This window comes from Myxine glutinosa, chromosome 14 (genome assembly GCF_964187855.1).
Source record: "Myxine glutinosa chromosome 14, kmMyxGlut1.1, whole genome shotgun sequence".
In the NCBI taxonomy this organism is placed as follows: domain Eukaryota; kingdom Metazoa; phylum Chordata; class Myxini; order Myxiniformes; family Myxinidae; genus Myxine; species Myxine glutinosa.
The window spans coordinates 1665319-1683710 of NC_136274.1; the positions used below are offsets into that span (position 1 = coordinate 1665319).

At 51.0% G+C, this 18392-nt stretch overlaps 1 protein-coding gene across 1 annotated transcript in view; it reads right to left on the minus strand.

Annotated features, from left to right (window-relative positions):
- LOC137439388 (carbonic anhydrase 2) overlaps positions 1 to 18392 on the minus strand; it is a 235684-nt gene that overhangs the window by 87925 nt on the left and 129367 nt on the right. The window lies entirely within an intron of this gene.

An 18392-nucleotide genomic window follows, 5' to 3' on the forward strand; every position in this document is an offset into this window, starting at 1 on the left:
CATCACCAACATAAGCCAATCGTCGATTCGAAGAATACTAAAAGACCTTAATGCAAAACCATACCTACGCAGATTAATTCACCAACTATCTGAGGATGATGTTGACAGGTGCGTTGAGGCATGTGAGACATTGCTTGGGTTAATGGATATGGACAATGATTTGCAGAACAGGATCTTGTGGTCAGATGAATCCAAGTTTACTTTATCTGGTTCTGTGAATCGTCATCACAGCGTGATATGGGCAGCAGACAACCCACGATTTACCATTGAGCACAACATCCAGTATCAAGCTAGTGTGTCCGTCTGGGCAGGTATTTCTTCTGGAGGCATTGTTGGACCAATAATTTTGAAGAAAATGTGAATGCTGCAAATTACCTTCCAATGTTGGAGCAGCATGTATTTCAACTCAATGATGGCCAAATGTGGTTCATGCATGATGGTGCGCCTGCTCATTATGCTGCCTGTGTACGCCAGGCCCTTGATTTGAAATTTACAGACAAATGGATTGGCTATCATGGTCCGGTTGAATAGCCGCCACGGTCTTGTGATTTAACAACACCCTGTGGGGTTTCCTCAAACACAAAGTGAATGCGAGGAATCCTACGACCCTTAGAGACTTGAAACCATTCAGCCGTAATGAGACTGCTGCCCTAACGACTGAAACATGCAGAACTGTGTGTCAGAGTGTTTCTTCACGGCTACAGCTGTGAATGAGGATGATACGCGGATGTAGGATGAGGATGAGGATGAGGATGAGATGAGGATGAGGATGATGTAGGATGTAGGATGTAGGATGAATGAGGATGTAGGATGAGCTGAGAGGTAGCGGTGGTACGCGACGAGGTGAAGCGGTACGAGGAACGCATGGAGAGCGGGTTAAAGCGGAGTACAGCCAAATGACTGGGGCAATGAGAGTAGTGACGGGGGAGGTAGAGAAGCCGACGATAGTCGAATTGGAAGAGGAAATTTTGGGGGCACCGACGATCATCAGAGCATCATCAGATCATCAGATCCCATCATCCCATCATCCCATCATCCCATCATCCCATCAGATCCCATCAGATCCAACATCAGAGCGCCCCATCACGATCATCAGAGCATAGACAATGAAGGAAAGCAGTTTGAACATTTGAACTGATCTGTTTCATGTACACTACCGGTCAAAAGTTTTAGAACACCTCGACTTTTCCAGTTTTTATTGAAATTTATGCAGTTTAATGTCTCAATGTACTCTGAAATTAAGCATAGAACAAATATACATTTGGAGATAAAAAGAAATCATAGAATCATTTTGTTTAACAAAATTTAATTTAAATTTTCGACTCAGCAAAGTAACCACCTTTTGCAGATATAACCTCCGAACACACTCGTGGCATTCTTTCTACAATGGAAATCAAATATTGTTCCGGAAGTTCTTCCCAACACTGTTGCAGAAGTTCCCACAAATGTGTTGCACTTGTCTGTTGCTTTGCTTTCACCCTTCTGTCCAGTTCATCCCAAACCATCTCGATGGGGTTTAAGTCTGGAGACTGTGCTGGTCATTCCATGATTTGAAGCCTACCGTCTTGTTCTTTTCCTCGAAGGTAGTTTTGACATAGCCTGGAGGTGTGTTTAGTGTCATTATCTTGCTGTAGGATGAACCCCTGACCAACTAGGCATATACCAGAGGGTATTATATGGCGCTGCAAAATGCTGTGGTTGCCCTTTTGGTTCAGGCCTCCAGTCACTCTGTGCAAGTCGCCGACTCTGGATCCAGCAAAAGAGCCCCAGACCATCATGCTTCCTCCTCCATGTTTGACAGTTGGTGCCACGCACTGAGGAACCATCCTTTCGCCTACTCGACGGCTTACAAAAACCCTGCGTGATGAACCAAAGATTTCAAATTTTGATTCATCGGTCCATAAGACCTTCTTCCAGTCTTCAGTCGTCCACTGGCAGTGCTTCATGGCTCAGGCAAGCTTCTTTTTCTTATTTTGCCATCTTAGCAATTGCTTTCTTACTGCCACTCAACCTGTCAAACCTGCAGCTCGAAGTCTGCAGCTCGAACTTTCCATTTGGTCAGCAAGCACGGCATCACGGTGCGAACACGAACCTTGTACATGTTCCATTACCTCCTCCCGTGACTCACTCCCTGTCTTTCCCGTCTCTTCAACCCCAATTATTTCTTCTTTTTCCAGGGTTTTCTCCTCTATTTCCCGGTGCGCCCCTACTATTTCCTGCTCTAACTCGATGATCGTCGGTGCCCCCAAAATTTCCTCTTCCAATTCGACTATCGTCGGCTTCTCTACCTCCCCCGTCACTACTCTCATTGCCCCAGTCATTTGGCTGTACTCCGCTTTAACCCGCTCTCCATGCGTTCCTCGTACCGCTTCACCTCGTCGCGTACCACCGCTACCTCTCTGCTCATCCTACGCCCAATCTCCTCCCCCATCTTTTCCATGTTGCACCTGGATTCCTCCCCCATCTTTTTCAGGTTGCAGTTTGTTTCCTCCCTCATCTTTTCCATATCCCTGGTTGCTTTCTCACTTTGCACCTCAAAGCATGCTCTGATTTGTGCCATTAATATGCCCATATCCATTGGCACCGCGAGCTCGGCCTCCGCCGCCACATGCGAGGTGCCGCCATTTTCTTCACCAACTGCCGCACCCTCATCAGCTTCCCCTACTACCAACTCTTCCTGCTGGTCTTGGGCCATTAATGCTTCCCTATCTCCTACTCCCACCGGCATTTGGTCGTCTTGGCCAGCCATTGCACGAACTCAAATGAATTTGGTTTTTAAAACTAAATTTCGTACGCCCGTAATTTTGAGTACGTGAAGCGCACTCTAGGTCCAAATATCCCACTCCCGGACACCAATTTGTTGGTGTCGGGTTCAAATCCCACTCCTGACTACCAATTTGTTGCAGATCTCGAGCCCGTCGACACACTGAGGGGGGATTAAGCCCTCCGCCCCCTCGAGCTTCGAGTCCACAAAGCCGCTACCCACTCTACACTCGTGGGGGGCGGATTGCTGAGCAATTCCAGCCGCCAAACCCGCAGCGAACGCGTGGAAGGGTTTCTGGTCATGACCCGGGTACCTTCGATACACACGCTGCTGCGAGGATGGGGGCTGGACCTCACACGAGTCACGCTGGTCTGATATGCCTGAGTGGTTTGTGTGCCGTGTAACTCGTGCCGTTAATTACTAGGAACCCGATCGAGCGGTTTTATCTCATGCAATGCTAGGCCAGTGGTGAAGAGACAAAAACGGCCAAGTTGGAAACAAGCACAGGTTTATTAACAAATGTACAACGGTGAGAGAAAAAGGGACACAGAAGAGAAACTTAAATGTTCTTACTTCCTTTTCCCAGACAAAGGCCCTCGGACTCACTCAGGGAAAGGGAGGAAGGAGAGGACGCGCTCAAAGCGGGCCGCTTAGTGCAGTTCGCCCCGGACGGCTCGTTGGGCGTTTCCCCTCGAGAATGTTGTGGGAGAATACCAAAATATATGTGTTCATATATTTTCATATACTTCTTTCTCCAAAAATGTGTTTTGTATAACTCTGTAGAAATGGAATCTGGAGGAGAAAGAGCTTGCATGGACAGGTCAAGAAGGAGTGACCGAAAAGAACAGATAAAAAGGTGTTTTACCATTTTAACTGACAGCTGTCTAAAGGGCTCTTAGAACTCTCCAAGATTTAAACCAGAGTGTCTCACTGTCTGGGCCGGAGAGCCTGTGCAAGGCCTGGGATTTCATGCCTGAATAAGGAGATTTGTTCAACAGAGGAAGGGTGTGTCTATTAGATAAAAGGAACTTCAAGGAAAACGCTGCGCGGAACACGGAGGAGAACGTCTAAGAACAAAAGAAGACGGTGGAGCCTTTGCCACGACCGGCAGAACGATGTTTTGTTAAAGTTCAGTTAGTTTATTAGTTAGTCAATGTCTTGAATTAGTAAGTACTGCCCTACCCTTTTAGAGTTTTAATAAACCGAACAAGGAACAAAAGTGGAGTCTTCCTTTATCATATTGTGGCGGTCACAAAAGCCCACTGGCGTGGTGACATCATTCCACGCACCAAGTGGGCGGTGGCCACGCCCGAGGGGTAGGCGTGGCCTCATGATATACACCGGGCGACCAGCCCGGAGGAGTTCAGTGTTACAGTGTAGTCTTACAATAAAGACGTTTATATGTTACCGCTTGTCCGCTTCCTCCTTGCTCACAAGCAGCGCGCGTAACGCCGCGCTTTACTGGTGACCCTCGACGTTGGATCTGCCGGAGCGATCCTTCCACACGCGACGCCATCGCCATGGCCGACTTCGTCAAACTTCCGGAATTTTGGGAGGCTCAGGCCGAAGTCTGGTTCGTCCAGGCCGAAGCCCAATTTCAGCTTCGGCACCTCACCGGCGATGACACGCGCTATTGCCACGTCGTCGCCTCCCTCGGGCCCGGCACGGCCGCTCGAGTTGTGTCCGTCCTTCGCCACCCACCGGACGGCCACAAGTACGAGGCACTCAAGCGGCTACTCCTAGCCACGTTCAGCCTCACGGACGACGCACGGGCCGACCGCCTCCTGGATCTCCCCGAGCTCGGTGAGACGCGCCCGTCGGTCCGAATGGACCATATGCTGTCACTGTTGGGCGACGAAGCCCCCGGTTCGCTATTCCGGGCGCTTTTCCGTCGCCAACTTCCAGCGCAGGTTCGCCTCGCGTTGGCCGGGACCGGGCTAACGGAACCCCGAGCATTGGCGGCCGAGGCGGACAAGTACTTCGCCGCTTCGGACACGCGGGCGAGCGTCGGCGTGGCCGTCACGGCCTTCGACGCTGATGTTCAGCAGCATGTTCCACAGCATCATCTTCTACAGCACGCTGATGTTCAGCAGCACGCTGATGTTCAGCAGCATGCTGATACGCACCTCGTGAACGCCGCCACGCCCCGCCCACCGCCGCGGCGAAAACCGCCACCGCGGGGAAACCCATCGACTCCACCGGCCTGGCGGAGCCAGCCGCGCTCCTCCAGGTCCACCACCTGGTGCTGGTTCCACGCCAAGTTCGGCCACGAAGCTCGGCGGTGTCATCCGCCGTGCTCCTTCAACGGGTCGGGAAACGCCCGGGCCGGCGCTCAATTGTGGCGATGAGCGCCGGCCGTTCGAGCAGCCTGCTGTTCATAACGGACACCTTCTCCGGGCGCCGTTACCTGTGCGACATGGGAGCGCAGTTGAGTGTCATTCCCGCCGGCACGTCAGACAAGCACGCCGCGGGTGGGGGCCCCGCGCTGCTTGCCGCGAACGGGACGCCCATCCGTACGTACGGAAAACGCTGCCTCTCTCTGCGGTTTGGAGGGCAGGTTTTCCGATGGACGTTCGTCACCGCCGACGTGCCCATGGCACTGCTTGGCGCGGACTTCCTGTGCGCTAATGGGCTCCTGGTCGACGTCAAGCGCAGACGGCTTGTCCAGGCCGAGACGTTCAGCTCGCTCGCATGTGCGTTGCCCAGCTCAACGAGCGGCTTGCCAAGCGGCTTGCCGAACGATTCGGTTCCGGCCACGTTGGTCTGTACGCTTCCGGCAGCGGACGCATTCACCCGCCTCCTCGCCGGCTTCCCGGCCCTCACGCGGCCCACCTTCTCGGAGGGGGCCGTCAAGCACGGGGTGGCCCATCACATCCCCACCGTCGGGCCACCGGTCTACGCCCGGGCACGCCGCCTCGAGCCGACGAAGCTGGCGGTGGCAAAAGCGGAGTTCGCTACCCTGGAGCGACTCGGCATCGTTCGGCGCTCAGAGAGCGCTTGGGCGTCGCCGCTGCACATCGTGCCGAAGCCCGGCGGGGGATGGCGACCGTGCGGGGACTATCGCCGTCTCAATGACGCCACGACTCCCGACCGCTACCCCGTCCCCCACATTCAGGACTTTTCCGCCCGTTTGGCGGGCAGGTCCTTCTTCTCGAAGGTGGACCTCATACGCGGCTACCATCAGGTCCCCGTCAGGCCGGAGGACATCCCGAAGACGGCGGTCATCACGCCATTCGGACTCTTCGAGTTCCTGCGCATGCCCTTCGGTCTGAAGAATGCGGCTCAGGCGTTCCAGCAACTGATGGACAGCGTCCTGCGCGACTTGGATTTTGTCTACGTCTACCTGGACGATATCCTCGTCGCCAGCGCGTCCCGCGAAGAGCACCTACGCCACCTCCGCACACTCTTCGAACGCCTGGGCCAGCATGGCCTGATTGTGAACCCCGCAAAGTGCCGGTTCGGCGCCGCCACAATCGATTTTCTGGGGCACCGTGTCACCAGGCACGGAGCCGTCCCCCTGCCGGCCAAGGTGGAGGCGGTGAAGGGGTTTCCGCGCCCCCGCACGATCAGAGGGCTGCAGGAGTTCCTGGGCATGGTGAACTTTTACCATCGGTTCCTGCCCCGTATCACCCAGCTCCTGCGCCCCCTGCACGAAGCTCTCCGAGGTAAGCCGGGCAAAGGCGACGTTACCTGGACCGAGCAGATGGACACGGCGTTCACGGGCGCGAAGCTCGCCTTGGCTAACGCCACCATGCTCGCGCACCCGGCGCCCGATGCACCGATCGCCCTCACCACCGATGCCTCGGACTACGCGGTGGGCGCGGTGCACGAGCAATGGGTGCGTGGAGCTTGGCAACCGCTGGCGTTCTTTAGCCGGCAGCTTCGCCCGCCCGAACGCCGTTACAGTACCTTCGACCGCGAGTTGCTCGGACTTCACTTGGCGGTCAGGCACTTCCGCCATCTGCTCGAGGGCCGGGCGTTCACTGCCTTCGTCGACCACAAGCCGCTGATCTTCGCGATGGGCAAGGTCACCGAGCCGTGGTCGGCCCGGCAGCAGCGTCACCTCTCGGCCGTGTCCGAGTACATGACGGACATCCAGCACGTCGCGGGGAAGGACAACCCGGTGGCGGATTGCCTTTCCCGGGCCGTCGCCCACGCAGTCCACCTCGGCATCGACTATGCCCGGATGGCAGCGGACCAGGCCGCTGACCCCGACGTCCAGGCCTTGCGGACCGCCGTCACGGGCCTCCGCGTCACCGAGGTGCCGTTCGACGGCGTGGGCATGGCCCTCTTGTGCGACGTCTCCCTCGGGCGTCCTCGCCCCATTGTGCCCGCGGGCTGGCAGCGCCAGGTGTTTGACGCCATCCACGGCCTGTCCCACCCGGGCGCGAGGGCCTCCCAAAGGCTGATCGCCGACAAGTTCGTCTGGCATGGCCTCCGGAAGGCCGTCCGCGGCTGGGCCAGGACATGCCTCGCGTGCCAGCGCGCCAAGGTGCACCGGCACACCCAGGCCCCGTTCACGGTGCCGGAACGTCGGTTTGACCACGTCCACGTGGACCTGGTGGGACCTCTGCCCCCCTCGCGGGGTTTCACCCACGTCCTCACCATGGTGGACCGCACCACCCGGTGGCCGGAGGCCGTGCCCTTGGCGTCGACAACGGCGGCCGATGTCGCGCAGGCTTTCATCGCCACCTGGGTCGCCCGGTTCGGCGCCCCCTCAGACATCTCATCCGACCGCGGCCCCCAGTTCACCTCGGAGCTCTGGGGGGTGGTTGCGCAGGGGCTCGGGGTCCGGCTGCACCGAACCACGGCCTACCACCCCCAGGCTAACGGCCTGTGTGAGCGATTTCACCGCTCATTGAAGGCCGCGCTCCGGGCCACCCTCCGCGACGGCGGCTGGGTCGACAGGCTCCCCTGGGTCCTGCTGGGCCTCCGGACGGCGCCCAAGGAGGACCTGCGTGCATCCGCGGCGGAGTTGGTCTTCGGGCAACCGCTGCGGGTGCCGGGCGAGTTCCTCCCCGACTCCACGGCACCATGGTCCGCGGCACAGCAGCGCTCCGCTCTGCAAGAGACCGCCCAGAGGTTCGCCCCGGTGCCAACGGCATGCCACGGGCACCCACCGACGCACGTCACCCCGGAGCTTCGCACGGCGGAGTACGTCTTCGTCCGCCACGATGCCCATCGGACACCACTGCGGCCCCCGTACGACGGGCCTTTCCGCGTGCTGGAGACCGGGGCGAAGCACTTCACCCTGGACATCGGCGGTACTCCTGACCGCGTTTCGGTAGACCGCCTCAAGGAGGCCCACCTCGATGTGGACCATCCACCGCCAGTGGCCCGACCCCCACGTCGGGGCCGCCCTCCTGCGGGCGGACCCCCGGCACCACCCAGCCCCGCCGCCACGGCGCCCCCCGGTCCTGCACCCATCCCAGGGGCAGCCAGGGGCATCCCACCTGGTATCCCTGCACCCCGGACGCCGCCGATCGCCAGGGGGCGCTTCGGCCGGGTCATTCGTCTGCCCCGCAAACTGGCCCTCCAGGTGCGCGGGAATTCTGGGGGGGCGCGTGTGGCGGACACAAAAGCCCACTGGCGTGGTGACATCATTCCACGCACCAAGTGGGCGGTGGCCACGCCCGAGGGGTAGGCGTGGCCTCATGATATACACCGGGCGACCAGCCCGGAGGAGTTCAGTGTTACAGTGTAGTCTTACAATAAAGACGTTTATATGTTACCGCTTGTCCGCTTCCTCCTTGCTCACAAGCAGCGCGCGTAACGCCGCGCTTTAATATAAGGATTAGGAACTCTTCCATAATGTTCGCGGCAGGGACGTCGGCTTCTGTCGTGCATGTACGGGAATCCACACAGCGTGTCCGAAGTCAGCGAGGTGAGGCGCATGTGCAGGAGTCCAGGCAGGGAGATCATCAGAGTACAGGGCCAACGAGATCTCGTCCTGCGAGAGCCTGAATCTCAAGAGAGCGAGGGCAAAAGAGAGGCCAGAGCCAGGTAGAACAGGGCAGCAGAGAGTGAGGGCAGAGAGCAGAGACCTAGCTCGGGGGTCCGAGGCAGGTCTTATATCCCCCTGGAGCCCCCACTAGAATGTTCCACGGGCCTCCACTGGCCGCCGGGGGTCACGTGTCATAATAGCCCCCATTAGTTTACTCCCCTCAGTTCTCATTGGCCGCCGTTGCTGGCCACTCCCCGAAGCTCCCATTGGCTGTTTGCTGCTTACCAGCCTCGCCCTCCGGCTCCTCCTCGGGCCTCCTCGACTTGTCCCAGGCCCACCACATGGCATTCCAGGCCAAATGAGGCCTACCCTTACTTACCTGCCTCAATGCATACTAACACTGGGAAGGAGACTATACTTCATATTTAATAAGAAATAACTGGCTAAGCGAGGCTACATGTTGTGGTGCAACTAACTAAAAGGGGGTTGCCTTTATATCCAAAACCACAACAATATATATATATATATATATATATATATATATATATATATATATATATATATATATATATATATAACACAGTTTGTGTGTGTGTGTGTGTGTGTGTGTGTGTGTAATGTTACCGATAGACTCCTAAACGGAGAGGCTCACGTGCTTGATATTTGGCATAGACATGGCCATTGAGTATGGGAAGAACATGGCCTACCTCAAAATATTTGACGGGATCCATATTTTTTATTCATATTTACCTCAGCGCATTTCAGCGAGGAATATTATACACGGAATCTGAGCCGGTGGCAGAGCAGCGCGCTGATTCGCTCAGAGCGATCACGTGATGTTCCATCCCCGCCGCCAGACCATTGAACATAAAACCCAGTTTGTGTGTGTGTAATGTTACCGATAGACTCCTAAACGGAGAGGCCCACGTACTAATTATTTGGCACAGGCGTGGCCATTGAGCCTGGGAAGAACATGGCCTACCTCAAAATATTTGACGAGATCCATATTTTTTATTCATATTTACCTCAGCGCATTTCACCGAGGAACATTATACACGGAATCTCAGCATGTGCCAGAGCAACTCGCTGATTCGCTCAGAGCGATCACGTGATGTTCCATCCCGCCGCAGACCATGAACGGAAAATATTTCGAATCAATGACCATTGCCATTCACACCACATAGGTGGAGATGCAGCTACCGGGCGCCATCTTGGTTGGCACTCGATGCTGGGCGATGGTGATTTCCGTCACACGTTTGCACGTAATTCAGAGCGAAAAGCGATTGCGTTTTTTCACCTTTTGTGTGATCGTGTTTTGTGTCGATTTTGTGCGATTTGAATTAACGTCTTTGAAACAGCTGTGAAACGTCTTTCCACAACAATTCCATAACCGATTGGAGCAGTTTATTGCCGCTCAAATGGCATTTTATCAGTTGTCTGGCTTTTAAAATCTGGGACGCTTTCAAAACAAACGAGATCCGCGAAGCGAGTTGGTCGAGTCGTGCTAACCAAGATGGCGACATGGCGGCTACACTTTTCACGGAGTATGAGCGTTCTATATATTTTCAATTCAGTGCGCCAGACTCGCTCATGTACTTGATTTGTGGCATAGACATGGCCATTGGGCCTTCACGATGTAATTTGTGCGAGGGTTTTGTCCGAGTGAGCTTGAGCCGAGAGGGCGAATGTACGGGTGAGAATGTACGGGTCTCCCTTCCCCCGCCCGGCAATGCCGGTACTGGAGGGCGTCACAGGATCGGTGAGTCTCCAAAATCCGCTTCGTGCTATTGTCACGAAGATGCTGGACGATGACGCGATTGTTGTGCCGCTCTCCTACTATGAGAACTGCAACGTCATTGTTGACTGGCCCTCCCCTTCCTCCCCTCCCCTCCCCTTCCCCCTCCCCCCTCTCCCTCCCCTCACCGCCGCCTCCTCTCCCCTTCCCTCCCCTTCCCCCTCCTCCCTCCCCCCTCCCCTTTTCCTCCCCTCCCCCCGTTCCCCTCCCCTCCCTTCCCCCTCCCCCGTTTCTCTCCCCTCCCCCTCCCCCCTCCCCTTCCCCCCATTCCCCTCCCCTCTCCCTCCCTCCCGCCTCCGCCCTGCCCTCCCCCCTCCATCCCTCCCCTTCCCCCCTTCCCCTTCCACCTCCCTTCCGCTCCACCCTACCCCCTCCCCTTTCCCCCTCCCCTTACCCCCTTCCCCTCCCCCTTCCCCACTTACCCTCCCCCTCCCCCTCCCCTTCCCCCACCTCCCTCCCCTCCCCTCCTCCCCCTCCCCTCCCTCCCACTCCCTCCCCTTCCCCTCCCCCCTCTCCTCCCCTCCCCCTCCCCCTCTTCCTCTCCTCCCCTCCCCCTCCCCCTCCCCTCCCCTTCCCCCACCTCCCCTCCCCTCCCCTCCACCCCTCCCCTCCCTCCCACTCCCTCCCCTTCCCCTCCCCCCTCTGGCCTCCCTTCCCTCCCCCCCCACCCTCTCCCTCCCTCCCCCCTCCGTCCTCCCCTCCCCCCTCCATCCTCCAATAAAACGTATTTAATGCAATCTACTTAAATGACAACGCTACGATATGACTTTTGAAAATGAATGGATCGTAATAGGAATCGGCATAGCACCACTCTGGGATTGTCCACTCAGTGGACGGCTTGCTGTCGCTTCGACTGTCCAATCAGCGGACGGCATGCTTCGCCTTCGTCCAGCAGACGCCAATATGATGGCGTCGTAAGATGGCGTCGTATCGGCAGTTAATCGGATGCTTTGGGCCCCAACGTCGGCTAATTCAGATTTTTCGAGTATGGCTGTACGTGATAAACAAAGAGCGCGGTTCGTAGATCGTAAATCCATTAGTGCCGTGGGCATCGGGTCACTGGTGCGGCGTAAAAGGGATAACAAAGTCGAGTCCTTACGCTATTATTATATAGATATATATGTATATGTATGTATATATATATATATATATATATATATATATATATATATATATATATATATATATATATATATATATATATATATATATATATATGTACAGACTTGCATTTGATATGGAATATTTTTTTTGTGGGGGTGAACTTACTTTTCAAGATAACTTAGTACCAAAAGTTCATTGGAATTATGTTGAAATTATCTAGATTTGTTAATGTGACCTTAAAAGAAACAAAAACCACATTTGACATTTCGAAGCAAATAAATTGATCCTTGAAAGTGATGTAAACTGATATCGAACTCAATTCACGAACAGTACTGTGTTAAACTTCTATACCTTTTCAGAAGTATCTCTTTATTTTGCACATTAGCCAAAAATTATTTCAACAAAAACAAAAGTTAAATTACGACTGGGATTACGGACAGTAAAATTACAGTTCAGTACTTCGTGTAACCCCCACGAGCATTCAGGAGAGCACGTACAAGTCGAGGCATGCTGTTCACGAAATTTGCCAAGGTTTGTACAGGAATCGCTTGCCATGCAGTGACAATAGTCTGCTGCAATTCACGCACAGAGGTAGGCTGCTGGTCCAAGTTGTCGATTTGACACGTTGATTCTGCCCACAAGTTCTCTATCGGATTCATATCCGGGGACATGGCAGGCCACTCCATATGCTCTACACCACGGTCAGCAAGAAAGTGTTGGATCATGCGAGCACGATGAGGTGGTGCATTGTCATCTTGGAAGACAAAGTTTCCTCGAAAGGCTGCACGAGCAAATGGAAGCAATGTTTCTTCCAGAATGACCCTGTACTTGAACTGGCAGGTTTCCATTCAGAACAACCAGGTCAGTTTTGCCCCCTGCATGAAAAGCAGCGCAAACGGTCACCCCACCACCTCCAGCTTGGACTCTTGGCACGATACAATCTTCGTTGTGGGCTTCATGCACTTGTCTGCGCACTCGGACGCGGCCATCTTGACGATAGACCAGACATCTAGACTCGTCACTGAAGGTCACGTGATTCCAGTGTCCTGGCTGCCTATTGACGGTGCTCTCTGGCCCACTGCAATTGGCGCTGGCTGTGTTGTCTGGTCAGGCGTAGCTTTCTCAGGGGACGCCTGGCACGATGGCCTGCTTGAACCAGTCGTTGGTTGACTAGCCTTCTGGATACAGGCACATTTGTCAGTTGCTGCCACTCAGCCCTAAGCCGATTAGCTGACTTGGTACGGCCATTGCAGACTAACCGGGGCAGCTGCCGATCATCTCTCCTTGTGGTTCTGCGTGGACGTCCTGGCCTCGGTATTGGAGTAGGGACACCCCTCTGAGCATTTCGTTTCAGGATCTTTGACACCTAACCTTGAGTGATGCCATACTGCTGAGCAATAGCACGCTGTTTCATGCCAGAATTTCGTAAAGCCACCACTCCATGACAAACAGCATTGTCAAGTTGACGGACCATCTCCAGAGGAAGCGGCAATAACTTTTGTAGACGTGCAGCAGCTGTTGTCCACTAATACAGAACACAACAACCCTTATATACCCGATTGTGAAGCCAATCGTCAAATGTACCTGTCCTTACATTTTGTCATGCCACCTGTGATATAATCCTGTTATTGACTTCTTGCTGCGAAAGACAATCAGTGACATGGTTCTTTCAACAAAGACATCACCGAAGGGTAAAATAAACTCACCAGATTGATATACTGAGTTCAGAAAGTAAACCCGTCAAGAAAAAAAAAAAATTCCATATTAAATGCCAGGTCTGTATGTGTATATATATATATATATATATATATATATATATATATATATATATATATATATATATATATATATATATATACATACATATACATATATATATATATATATCTATATATATATATATATATATATATATATATATATATATATATATATATATATATATATATATATATATATATATATATACATATATATACAGTCACGTGAAAAAGTAAGTACACCCCATGTAAAGTTTTGACTTTTTCAACATCTATCTATAATTCCAGTAATCTCTGTGTGTCTGTGTGTCTGTGTGTTTGTGTGTTTGTGTGTTTGTGTGTTTGTCTGTGACCGCTGTTTCTCGACAACCACGGGTCCGATATACTTGAAACTTGCCAGGTATATTGCTGGGGACCCGAGGATGTGCCTTTTCAAGGTTTCATATTAATCGGACAAGTAGTTACCGAGCAATGGCGATTTCTTTACCAAACTCCGCAAGCCGTTCGCTTTGGACCAAACCATTTCATGTAAATAGAGGGGGGGGGGATTGTCACCGTACTCGCAAGCCGTTCGCTTTGGACCAAACCATTTCATGTAAATAGAGGGGGGGGATTGTCACCGTACTCGCAAGCCGTTCGCTTTGGACCAAACCATTTCATGTAAATAGAGGGGGGGGATTGTCACCGTACTCGCAAGCCGTTCGCTTTGGCTTTGCGAATGGACCAAACCATTTCATGTAAATAGAGGGGGGGGATATAATTTTAGATATATATATAGTACGGGCATGCCCTAGTATTTCAAAATACAGCTATTTGATCTTCATTTCAACAATATTGATAGATAAAGGTGATATAATCTATCTATAATTCCAGCAATCTCTGTGTGTATGTGTGTGTGTCTGTGTGTCGTTTGTCTGTGACCGCTGTTTCTCGACAACCACGGGTCCGATATACTTGAACTTGCCAGGTATATTGCTGGGACCCGAGGATGTGCCTTTCAAGGTTTCATATTAATCGGAGAAGTAGTTACCGAGCTATGGCGATTTAGCCGTTCGCCGTTCGCTTTGGCTTTGCGAATGGACCAAACCATTTCATGTAAATAGAGGGGGGGGGGGGGGGTTCTACCGCACTCGCAAGCCGTTCGCTTTGGCTTTGCGAATGGACCAAACCATTTCATGTAAATAGAGGGGGGGGGGGGGGTTCTGTGGTCGTTACTGCCACGTGGTTTCAAAGTTTTTTTTTGTTGTTGTTGTTTGCACGCATGTTTTTTTGCACCCACGTACGGGCACGCCCTAGTCTATCTATAATTCCAGTAATCTCTGTGTGTATGTGTGTCTGTGTGTCTGTGTGTCTGTGACCGCTGTTTCTCGACAACCACGGGTCCGATATACTTTAAACTTGCCAGGTATATTGCTGGGGACCCGAGGATGTGCCTTTTCAAGGTTTCATATTAATCGGACAAGTAGTTACCGAGCTATGGCGATTTAGCCGTTCGCCGTTCGCTTTGGCTTTGCGAATGGACCAAACCATTTCATGTAAATAGAGGGGGGGGGGGGGTTCTGTGGTCGTTGCAAATGGACCAAACCATTTCATGTAAATAGAGGGGGGGGGGGTTCTGTGGTCGTTACTGCCACGTGGTTTCAAAGTTTTTTTTTGTTGTTGTTGTTTGCACGCATGTTTTTTTGCACGCACGTACGGGCACCCACGTACGGGCACGTCCTAGTATAACAAATACCATGAAACATTTACATTTTGTAGTCCATTGTATAATTTAAATAAACATAAATGCAAATTTCGCACGTGGAAAAAGTAAGTACACCCCTACATTTATCACTACTTCCAATACCTAAAATTAGAATCAGGTGCACCAGCTCAGGTGCAAATGATTAGAACATCGTTAGAGAGGATCTTGGAGGAACCTGTCTTATTTAAACTTCAGACATTTCGTTTGGTTTGCTCTTTGTTGTTGAAGTGTGCGGCGACACCATGCCGAGATCAAAAGAGCTCTCTGAGGCCTTCAGAAAGAAGGTTATAGATGCCTACGAGTCTGGGAAGGGATTTAAAAAGTTCTACAAACAATTTGAAATCAATAATTCGACTGTCCAGAAGATCATCTACAAGTGGAGAAGATTCCAAACAACTGCCAACTTGTTCAGGCCAGGCCGCCCCAGCAAGTTCATCCCGAGAGCAGACCGCAAGATGCTGAAAGAAGTCTCTAAGAACCCCAGAATGTCATCATGGGACCTACAGGTGGCTCTTGCCACTGTTGATGTCAAAGTGAATGAGTCTACCATAAGAAAGAGGCTGCACAAATTTGATCGACATGGGAGGTGTGCGAGGAGGAAACCTTTGCTGTCCAGAAAGAACATCAGGGCAAGACTAAAGTTTGCCAATGAACACCTCGGCAAAGACCAGCACTTCTGGAACAATGTGCTCTGGACAGATGAGTCAACGGTAGAGCTATTTGGCCACAGAACCAGAAGACATGTTTGGCAAAAACCAAAGACAGCATTTGATCACAAGAACCTGATACCAACTGTAAAGCATGGTGGTGGAAATATTATGGTTTGGGGCAGCTTTGCTGCCTCAGGGCCTGGGCAGCTCACCATCATAGAATCCACTATGAATTATTCATTGTACCAGAGGGTGCTTGAGGATAATGTGAGGCCATCTGTCGGAAATTTAAAGCTCAACCGAAGGTGGACCTTGCAACATGACAATGACCCTAAACATACCCAGGAAAATCCACCAAGGAATGGCTGAAAAGAAAGAAATAGAGCGTTCTGGAATGGCCAAGTCAAAGCCCGATTCTAAATCCCATCGAGATGTTGTGGGGGGATTTGAAACGAGCTGTGCAACCAAGAAACCCCTCAAACATCACACAAGTGAAAGAATTCTGCATGGAGGAGTGGGTAAAAATGTATCCCAGTCGATGTTAGAGACTGGTAGACAATTATAAGAAACGCCTACTTGAGGTTGTTTCTGCCAAAGGGGGCAATACCACCTATTAGAGCCAAGGGTGTACTTACTTTTTCCACACGCGAAATTTGCATTTAGGTTTATTTAAATTATACAATGGACTACAAAATGTAAATGTTTCATGATATTTGTTATATTGTATCACCTTTATCTATCAATATTGTTGAAATGAAGATCAAATATCTGTGTTGAAATATGTTGAAAAAGTCAAAACTTTACATGTGGTGTACTTACTTTTTCACGTGACTGTATATATATATATATATATATATATATATATATATATATATATACATACATACTAGCCGAAAGCACCCGGCGTTGCCCGGGTTCTTTTGGAATGAATTTACTACTATAATTCAGCTTTTACCCCGCGGCTGTAGAAGATTGACTCCTATAATTCAGCTCAGCTTTTAATTGCGAAATGGGCCCAGCCCGGCCAAAGCGGCCTTGACCAACCTCACCACCTAGCCTATAACCTTCCCGGGTCCCATACCGACATTTTTAGTTCTTTTTGAATGAATTTACTACCATAATTCAGCTTTTGCTCACGGCCATAGAAGATTGACTACTGTAATTTAGCTCAGCTTTTAATTGCGAAATGAGCCCAGCCCAGCCGAAGCGGCCTCGACCGGCCTTGCCACCGAGCCTATAACCTTCTCGGGGCCCGTCCCAACATTTTTGGTTCTTTTTGAATGAATTGACTACCATAATTCAGCTTTTGCTCGCGGCCGTAGAAGATTGACTACTATAATTCAGCTCATCTTTTAATTGCGAAATGGGTCCTGCGCGGCCGAGGTGGGCCTCCACAGATCTCGGCACCTAGCCTAAAACCTTCCCGGGGCCCGTCTCGACATTTTTTGTATGAGAGGTTTCCTCCTATCCTTCACCGTTCAGGAGATTAGCTTGCGCAGACAAACAAACAATCAAACAAAAACTTTATTTTATATATATATACTGTGTATACACACACATATATATATATATATATATATATATATATATATATATATGTATATATATATATATATATATATATATATATATTTATAACCGATAACCGATGTATAACCGATATAATATAACCGATAAGCAAAAAGAAAAAAAAAGGCGATTATATTATCGATTCCGATAATAAAATAATTAAATAATGACTTCATTTCGCACAATAAGTGTTTATTGTGCTTGATCGGTGCCATTCCCGGATTGACGTATTGATGTTATTGAATGGCTGTAAATCGATACATTTTAAATCCGTTCTCTAATCGATTGGTTCATTAAACAGAACAGCATTCTGTTATTTTTAAAACGAACAATGAGGTACTGTGTGTGGCAAAGTTCATTCCGATGAAGCAGCATTCACATGGAAGGAAGGATGGAAGGAAGGAAGGAAACCCTCGATCGATAAGTTGTTGACGGATATAAAATGAAGCGTTTCCTGCTTGTCTAATCATGTCAAAAACAAGTTTAACACAAAATATGAAAATGCAGGAATAGGGAATCCCGGGGTGACAACGGGATTCCGTTCCGAATAATTATCAATTCATTAATTATTAGTTCTGAACAATAAACGATCACCTGTTCACTCAGTGTTATAAATGGTTTCATCAGCGCACGAAAGGAGACACTCAACGGGACATTTCACAAGGTTAGCATAAGAAAACTGAAACAAGGAAAATTCGGCATCCACGAAACTTGGAGTTGTGCCTCCCTCTTCCTTAACGGTATGGATCTCAAACATCCAGGGCCTTTGCTCAAACCTGACTGATCTCTCCATACAGGTTGCTTCAGACAAACTAACTTAATCTGCTTAACAGAAACTTTCCTCCTTCAAGATGTCTCTGTTTCCTTAATATCTCTTCCAGGTTACTCCCTCCTCTGGTATGATAGACCTGAGCCTCGTCCTGGTGGTGGGGTGGCTATCTTTATCAAAAACTCTCTTCCTCACTCTCCTTTCACTGCCCTCTCTCCACGCCACCCCCAGGAGTACCTCTGGCTACGGCTTCCTCTCCTCTCCCACCTTTTGTTCATATGTGTTCTGTACCG